The sequence below is a fragment of the Dermacentor silvarum genome, chromosome 1 (assembly GCF_013339745.2).
Source record: "Dermacentor silvarum isolate Dsil-2018 chromosome 1, BIME_Dsil_1.4, whole genome shotgun sequence".
NCBI lineage: Eukaryota > Metazoa > Arthropoda > Arachnida > Ixodida > Ixodidae > Dermacentor > Dermacentor silvarum.
Genome location: NC_051154.1, coordinates 448605997 through 448615417, shown reverse-complemented (window position 1 = coordinate 448615417; position 9421 = coordinate 448605997). Strand labels below are relative to the sequence as shown.

The 9421-nt window shown below is 45.5% G+C and overlaps 1 non-coding gene across 1 annotated transcript; it reads left to right on the top strand.

Annotated features, from left to right (window-relative positions):
• The first annotated feature begins 2041 nt into the window (after positions 1-2041).
• Positions 2042-2203, top strand: LOC119437981 (U1 spliceosomal RNA). Its single transcript, XR_005189612.1, has one exon. It is a non-coding gene; the product is annotated as a U1 spliceosomal RNA (small nuclear RNA).
• Positions 2204-9421: the final 7218 nt, after the last annotated feature.

Here is a 9421-nt window from a genome sequence, read left to right as displayed (position 1 = left end):
ACATTAAGCGGTAGTTTCGGGCTGCATAGCAAATAAGGAATGAAGGCTGCTCACTGTAGTTGTCTGCCATCCACGCTCTCTCCCTGTGCTGCCGTTGTTACTGCACCACGCAACACAGCAGTAATTCCAGTAGTACTTGACTACGGACGGCATGGCCTGATAAAAAATAAGTATTGGTTATGTCTTCTCCCGCCTTCGCACAAATTTGCACCTACGCACTTCATATCGCCCTTGCGCGAAAACCGTCGCATGCAATTGTCGTAGCTAAAAAAAAAACCTTCGGTGCCATGCATGCGCTACTGAGGCAGGAGTGTTTGTTCAGAACACGTCGTCGTCACAGCTTACAAACATTCTTCTCAATTCTCAATTCCTCCATTCCGGGCATTATTTTCTGCACTTTAGCAGCCAGATACACGGGCGACTCCATGTTTCCAAAAGTTAGCCTCGAGCGACGCGACGGTACGCTACATACACAGAGACGGACGCAACAGGCACTCAAGACAAATGCGTGGGTGCAAAGCCTGTTTTCAGTCCTTAGAAAACGGAATTTTTGAATCACAATTTTCCGATATGTCCTTCGGCGTTATCTTTCGCGCATTCTGCCGGGGACAGCAACACACTCCCATGTTATCACTCTTGGCAATCGCCCATCGCGTTTTCGACAGACGTGAGCACCGAAAGAAGGTATATGTTGTTGCGGGGCCACAAAAAACGTCACAAACTTGTCCCTCTAAGATTCATTACACGCCAAACTAACTTTGTGACCACCGCCGAGCTGCTTATCGCTAACTGCGTCAAAGCGCGTTGCGCGGCCAGTGTGCCTCAACAGAACCGAGTAAGTTACAATAATCCCCTAGGAAGCGTCGGAAATATGTCCCAGCACGATTCATTAACTCAAATTAACTGCGCCAGGATGGCCGAGCTGTTTTTCGCTAACTGCGTTTTAAGTCTCGGTCCCGTGCCGTAAGCCTAATTGCGTCGTAGACTGTGAACAAAATTTCTCACCTTGCCGTATTCCAATAGTGCAGTGTTATCTTGTCCCAGTGCAGAAGGAACGCAAGAATACGCCGGGAGCCCAAGAAACCAGGATGCATTTAAAAAAAGAGAAACGGACGGGTCGCCACGGGCGAGCGCTCAAACGCGCGTGCAGCCGTCCTCGCTCGCTTCGGTGGCGTGTCTGGCGGATGACGCATTCTTCTGGCGCGTCATTGGCCTGTCGCTAGGTAAGGCAAGTAAAATAGGTCGCAAAGTTTAAGTTTATTTACACGCAAAACGTATTACTTTTCGCGGCGAATAATTTAAAGAATAAATCAATGCTCTTAACTTAATTTCACTTTCTTTTTTTCGATGCTCGCAGCAGCTAACGTTCCACATCAATAGTATAGCGCGACTTGTTTCCTGTTGCCAGTTTTCTCCGAGTGTTCCCTCTTGTGGAATTTCTTTCTCTATGGACGAACCTAGCAAAGAGCACGCAGACGTTCTCGCACATCTTTTGTAGCGTCGCCTTGCCTGATCACACCATGGCCGATATTTTGTAGCGATGCGTTATACTTTGTTCTATATACTAGTCTTATCCACCGTTCACGGCTGGCTGATCCCGTTGATAACGTCTACAGCCACATAGACAAGTAGGCGTATGGTGCACTAGAAAAGTTACTACAGTAGATAACTAGTAAAAATTAAAACTTAATTTAAATTATGGGGTTTTACGTGCCAAAACCAGTTCTGATTATGAGGCATGCCGTAGTGGGGGACTTCGGAAATTTGGACCACCTGGGGTTCTTTAACGTGCACCTAAATCTAAGTACACGGGTGTTTTCGCATTTCGCCCCCATCGAAATGCGGCCGCCGTGGCCGGGATTCGATCCCGCGACCTCGTGTTCAGCAGCCCAACACCATAGATACTGAGCAACCACGGCGGGTTAGATAATTAGTCGCGCGTTCCCTTGGACACAGGGAGTGTTGTATTGCCCTCTAACGGGCGGCATGAAGCTGCGTAGCTCGGCCGCTTTTAGGGTGGAGTGGCCACTCTTGTAATCCGTATGTTACTCTATGCTGAGCTCGCGGCGATCATTGAGGTCGCGGCCCCGTGCGGAGACCTTCCATTGCACACCGGCTAGTTGAAGCGCGCCACTTCCACGAATGGGGGTGGGTGGGGCATATAATTTTTGGTAGTGGGGCTCAGCGTTCGCGCAAGCCCCAAGGTAAATATACCTGGTAGCGAAGCTTGCATAGAAGTCCATACGTTCTAAACATGGCGGTTCATCGGCGGTTCATGGGGCTTAGCGCCATCTGTGTGAGGAGGGAACACTTCCGGCGGGAGAAAAATATTTCGACGTCATATCCGTTAAAAACAGAAGTGACGTCATTTTGTTCTCAAAGGCGCGAAATTTATTTTCCGAGGCCTGCATTAGAGCTGTATATTCAAATGCACCACCATTCGACTTGATGGGCGTTCTGAGCTTTCAGCGCGGAATGCGGTGCAGCAAGAGGTCAGCCGTACGCGTGTCGAAATCGCACTCCTGCACAGAACGCAATTTCTTTGGAGGCCGACGATCGCGTTTGGCGTAGAGTGCTTGTCCTTTCGTGGGACGCCAAACAAGGTCGATCCAACTGGTCGCGAAGCTTCGGGCGAAAAGCGGTTCAGAACAAATTGTCACCGACATCAGCAAGGGTGGTTATGGGAGCAGCGATTGAGGCGCGACTATGTTTAGAGGGAACAAACATTGGGAAAGAAAAAAGCGTTTTTTAATTAAAGCGATACACAGTTAGATTCATTCAACGAAAAGAAAATTCCCAACAATTTTATATACACATGGCGAGAAAAGAACAACTCTATTTTACTTGATCATTATCAATAAATACCTTTTTTCAGCGCCCAATGCAAGAGCGCCCACCGATAGCGGCGGGCGTTGACGCCGCTATCACTTGAAATGCAATGCAGCTCTTGAAATGGGCAGAAAGGCGCGCTCGTAAAGTTCACCTGTTACAATACGCCCCCCTCATATGTTGCGGTGCTTTGCTTGTCGAAGTTTGTGTGACTTTGGTGACGCGGGTAGTTTCATTGTTTCTTAACCTGTTCAGTCCAAAGTAGTGAGTTGCGACAGCCAGATAATTGTTTAGTTGTTTTCGTGGAACAGCGCTGGCCGACGGGCTTGGCGTCCAACGAAAGAACGAGCACTCTTCGCCCAAAGTGTTCGTCGGCCTCCAAAGAAAGTACGTTCCGTGCAGCGATGCAATTTCGACACCCGTACGGCTGAACTTTTCCTGCATCGCTTTCCGCGCTGAAAGCTCGAAACGCCCAATAAGTCGAATGGCGGGGCATTCGAATATACAGCTGTAATGGCAGGCCTTCGAAAACAAATTTCGCGCCTTTGAGAACAAAATGACGTGACTTCTGTTTTTAACGGATATGATGTCAAATTATTTGTTCTTCCGCCGGAAGTGTTCTCTCCTCAATCAGATGGCGCTAAGCCCCATGAACCACAGATGGACCGCCATGTTTTGAACGTATGGGCTTCTATGGAAGCTTCGCTACCAGGTATATTTACCTTGCGCCGAACCCGTCGGTCAGCGCTGTCGCACGAAAAAAACTAAAGTAAACAATTATGTGGTGGTCGCAACTCACTACTTTTCACTGAACAGGTTAAGAAACAATGGAACTATCCACGTCACCAAACTCAGACAAGCGTCGACATGCAAAACAACACAACATGCGAGGGGGGCGTATTGTAACGGGTCAACTTTACGAGCACGCCTTTCTGCGCACTTCAACAGCTGCATTGCATTGCAAGTGATAGCGGCGTCAATTCTCGCCGCTATCGGTGGGCGTTCTCACGGTGGGCGCTGAAAAACGGTATTTATCGATAATGATCAAGTAAAATAGAGTTGTCTCGTCTTTTCTCGCCATGCGTATATAAAATTGAATAGGAATTTTATTTTCGTTGAATGAATCTAATTGTGTCTCGCTTTAATTTAAAAAACGCCTTTTTCTTTCCTAATGTTTGTTCCCTCGAAACATAGTCGCGCTTCAATCACTGTTCCAATAACCACCCACAATTCGTTCGGAACCGCTTTTTGCCCGAAGCTTCGTGGCCTATTTGGATCGACCTTGCCAGCTGCCCCAGCAGAGGTTCAGCGCCACTGCCGACAGGGCACCGTCATTCAGAATCAGAGCCCGAATTCACAAAAACTGCTTACGCTTTCATTTTTTGTAAGAAAGAATTTTAACCAATACGGATGTTAGGCATATCATTAGCAAAACCGGCCAGCCAATGGCAAAGCGAACTTACGAAAGAAAAGCTTCGTGAATCTGACCCAAGATTCCTTGGCGCAATATATCGCAAATTCAAAATACTTAAACAGCTGCACTCAAAATTCACATTGGGGAGTCTCGTAATGGTCGGTGAAAATTTTACTCGTCTAAGATATTACAGAACGTCGTGTATTTATCATAAAAATTATGAAAGCCGCAAGCAAAGTATTTTCATTTCTAGTACAACCGTTGCATTTCAGTGATTCAAGCACCATTCAGCCGAATAACAAACTATTCGCATAATAAGATAATCACCTTCCATGATTTTTGCGTGAAATGTTTTCCTTATATGTTTTGTATAGCAACTTCTCGTTCAACCGAAACATTTAAATGAAAGTTTGCATGCTACAGACAGCGAAATTGTGTCATAAGTTTTTTTTTTAATTTTGGGGTTTTACGTGCCAAATTCACGATCTGATTATGAGGCACGCCGTAGTGGGGGACTGTGGAAAATTTTGACCACCTGGGGCTTTTTAACGTGCACCTAAACCAAAGTACACGGGTGTTGTCTCCCCTATCGAAATGCGAACGTCGTGGCCGGGATTCGATCCCGTGACCTCGTGCTTAGCAGCGCAACACCATAGCCACTAAGCTACCACGGCGGGTCGTCATAACTTTTCAACGCAAAAGGGCTTCCAATATATCTCGAAATCAACACAGGTATTCCGATTTTTAAAGCCGTAGCGATACCATGGTATGGGTCTATTCCACATCCCATCAATGTCGCACAGCGCCTTCAAGATGGCAACTGATTCGAATACAGCTCATGGGCTCTACGAGGCGTCTCTACTTTACTTGAACTGATGCTTCGGCTTCCGGAGTGTACTTTCGATCAAGGTGTATTGTATTTGCTTCAATCAATCTGCAAACCATGAAAGAGTAGGAAGAGTTGAGCAAAACACCGTTGTAACGTAACCACGTTGCACGTGGGCGTATAGGTTAAATATGTGCATGGGGTTTAACACCGAATACACCATTGTCATCACTCGATGTTCGCTTTCGAAATCTATTTTCATCATACGCAAAGATATCCGGCCGGTGGCTTCGGGCAACCAGCGCCAGAGTGATCGACTGGCTGCCATGCTCTATTTCTTTCTTAATGCTAAAAAAGTATTTTTCTTTCTTTTGTCCTTTTTGGTCTGATAATAAAGTTTATTACGTACACGTTACTTTGAAGAGGTGATTGTTCGCGGTTTCCCTGACAACGCGTGACCGACAGGCGAAGTCGGCGTGGAATAGAAACAGTTTCAAAAGCTTTACGTTACCGTAACCCCAATCACGACGCTCTTGTAATACCGAGTGAAAGGCAGTGTCTCCTTTCTGCTGTGAAACCGCACCACATATAAAGCGCATTGCGTAGGAAACCCTAGCGTTGACCACCCAGAGACAAGACGCCACCAGGGACTGTTCCTCGGTGGCGAAGACGTCGTTGTGAAGAAATAATGCTGCACGTCGAACAAGCCCGTCTACTCGAGACTCCTTGGTTTTTTGAGGTGCAACTATATTTATGAATTCATTTAACGCCTACATTTTCTCAGCAAAACGTTGTTTTTTGTATTTTTTATCATATTTAATGAAAATGTCTAATCACGCACACTTCAAGAAACAGTTCACACGGTGTACTTTAAGGTGGTCAGACATGTATTGATGTATCAGGTTGTAAGGTGCAGTCTATTTATGCCACCGAGACAGAGTAATTTTAATTAAGAAGTTTAATAGTCTTACGAGTTGCTAAATCTCGACATCATATGCCTAGCGTAGAATAAAAAAAGCAGAGAATTAGTGAGACAGCTAATACATGTAAAACAGCTCACAGCAATACTTGTGTACCAGTCTGCCTTTTTTTCTCACTTTTCTTTATCCTACACTGCGTATATGAAATAATATTATATTTCCATAGCCGTTACGATATCACGGTGTGTGTATATTCTGACAATGCGAAAATGGTGAGTAAAAAGAAAAAAAAAGTCTGGCCAATAGAAAAATACAGCATATGTGCCGATATATTTATAAAACTAGCAAAAATTCAACGCGCTCTCACCAATAAGCACAAAAATGCGAATGTGTTGCAGTAGGACTGCACGAAACAAAAAACAAGAAAAGGATTTTGCTTGATAGCTGAGCTGGATCATCCACAGGTTCCTCTAGAGATGGGTCATCGGGGATCTCTTGCGGGCGCAGCCACGCTTCCTCGTCAGACTTTGCGCATCCGATTTTATGGAAGCCTATAACATCCACACGAACGGCCAAGAGTCCTTCTTACTGCTTGCAATGCACGAGAACTTGTGTGACAATTACTCCCTCAATGTCACTATAATGGCAAAGTGTTTGGCCTCACGGAACTGGAAACCCCCGTGAATGGAAGCTGTGGTCGAGAAACTCGCTCTTGAGCCAAACACCACTGCCATTGGTTGCGGTTGCACAGTGCTCCCGCGATGGTCAGATGGTTAGCGGAGGTTTCAAGACCTTGGAAGTGTGGGTGTCGAAGGAGCTGGCGTGCTGCACCAACGGCGACCTCGGCCCGCCTCCCGTGAACCGCCGTCTTGGGCACGGGGTCTGGACCGAGGAGCGACGCCGCGGCTGCCCCAGCTGATCCGCGACCAGACTGACAAATGCCGCTTCCGGTGTTGTGCTTTCCACTGAAATATGAAGATTTCGCAATAAATCAGTATCTTCGCATCACCGTTGCGAAAAAGTCACTTTACACGTTAATAAAGTGAAGATTATTTTTCGAACACTTTGCTGACACTGGCGGTTGCTGTTTTGTCGAATAGCCTAATACAGAGTAACACACTCTGCGTATAATCATTATGGATCTGCCGGTCATTGACTCGCTTCTATACAGAAATGCGCAATGGGACAACAAACGGTAGCTAAATATTCTCCCTCCATCATTTATTTGTTTCTATGGCCCAATTTATTGGGCTGATTTTCACCGCTGAGGGCACGTAATCTCGCGCAACCCAGTAGTGGGGCGTGTGGCTCCGAATGTGATGTAGCTCATTGAGATGCAGGTCCTCTCGCACGAGAGTTTTGCGGCGTCTGAAGGTATATATGGAGTGGTCAACAGTGGCATTGAGTTGCGTTTTTTCGCCACCTCGGCTGACGGTTGCTGGGCGCGTTATTTGCCATAGTCTGCTACCCTGCTCTCGTTTTGAAGACCTGATGGTCCGGTAAGCTCAAAATACTTCCCTTACATCGACTCCCACAGTCCATTGTATCTGATTGACTCATGTGCTCTAGTATATATTTTCTCTTTCCACTAATAAACGTCACCGTACAACACGAAATATCCTACGTTAGGCAAAAATGACTCGTAAGTTCTTTTTATGTTTATTTTTACGACAGGCCACGTGAATTTCTCGACCGTATGACGTACATTCGTCTCCTGGGCACCCATTCACAAAGTTATTATTACACTAGATCTATTCTGAAGAGCATATGTCAGCCAATCATAATTTTGGACATTTTAAAAGCGCAGGCAACCTGCCAATGGCGAACAGCCACTGAAAAACAAAAAGCTTTGTTTACCTCAGCCTCTGTTTACTTAATCAGAGGCCGAAAGAAAGCCTCACATGTAGTGCGATAAGACAATCACAAAAAGAGCACACCCACACGAGACAGGTGCAGCGCTATGCGCGCTCTATTTGTCTGTCTTCTTGTGGTGCGTGAAATATGTTTGGCAAGCATTGACTCGCCTGGAAGTTCTCGGGACCTTGCGCACTCAGGTCTTCATACTGTGATTACGAAGACGGAAAAGCGTGTTCACGATGTGATATATAAGTCTTATTTTGAAATATGTTGGGATGTGTTCTTTCTAAATCTTATGTTCATATTTTGCTTTCCCGCATTCTTTGTATGGTATTATTGGTCAATTTATGTACTTTTTATTGCTTTTGTGTACTACATTGTATTCAGCAGTACTTTTGAAGTTTCAGCAGGAATCATTAAGTATAGCAATATTTCCATTTGCAATGTTATTGTTTATTTTTCTTAAGGGAAGGGCAGTCCTTTAGGTGGTGTACCAGCTTTTGCCTCCCTTCCTCGGTTTGTAGCCTATAAACCAAAATAACATCATCTATTTGCGTCTCGAGTTAAAAGAAGTTCTAAAAACAGCTGAAACAATGCTATTGCGAACATTCCCGCCAGCCTCGGCGTACAATGCCACCGATATCGACGCAAGCTCTCTCCAAAACACTGCCTGAATGCTAATTTTCAACTTTCCTTTCAGAAACGCAATAGCTTTGGTTATAGAACATGCACAAATATTCAGCTGTGAGCTGATCCGATGTAAAATGTGCACGGCCAATTGATCCCGGGCGAAAGGAACGTCGAGACGTAACAGCTGCGAGAAGAAAAATGCCGAGAGACCTCTGGTTCTTCGTGCCCCCCAAGAGAATCAAGAGACCGAGAGCAGCAACGGGCGAACATAATTGGCGAGTCATCAGCGTGGCCGCATCTGCCGTCTTGCTGAACGGCTTGCTGAAATTCAAGGCCAGACGTCTTTAAATTTCGGGGTAAGGTTGCGGCGTCATAGTAAGGCCGCTGTTTCATGATTTGAACGTGGCGTCGCTACAGTGACTGGGCGTTGGCCATACATCGGGGTCAAACGACTTTCCACCGGTTGCTTCCTTGAAACCTCGCAGGGCTTTTGAAATGATGCACTACGGATTGAACGAGCCTAGTTGCTGCCTTACAATGGCGGTGGCCGCACAATGCACAAGACAGGTGGTAATGATGATGATGATGATCGTAATTATGATGATGATGATGGCCTCATACTCGTACCCAAACTGGAGGATTAGCCAAATACTGCGTGCCTGAACTTTAGCTTAATGTTTTCAAGTACTACCTATTCAACTGAAAAGAAAAAGAAAAATACTTGTTCAAAAACTTATTCGTTTAGTTGATTGTATGAATCCACAAACGGCATCAAATACCACAAATACGTCCTTGTGGCTAAAACCCAGAAGTGACGCGCCGAAAGTTAGTCTTATTTCTGATGTCAAGATTAACCCTAGTTTGGAAAGCGAAATATCTAGAATTCTTTTTAATTTTCCACGGAAATTTTAGGTACTGAAATTCTATAAATGTCGTTATTGATTC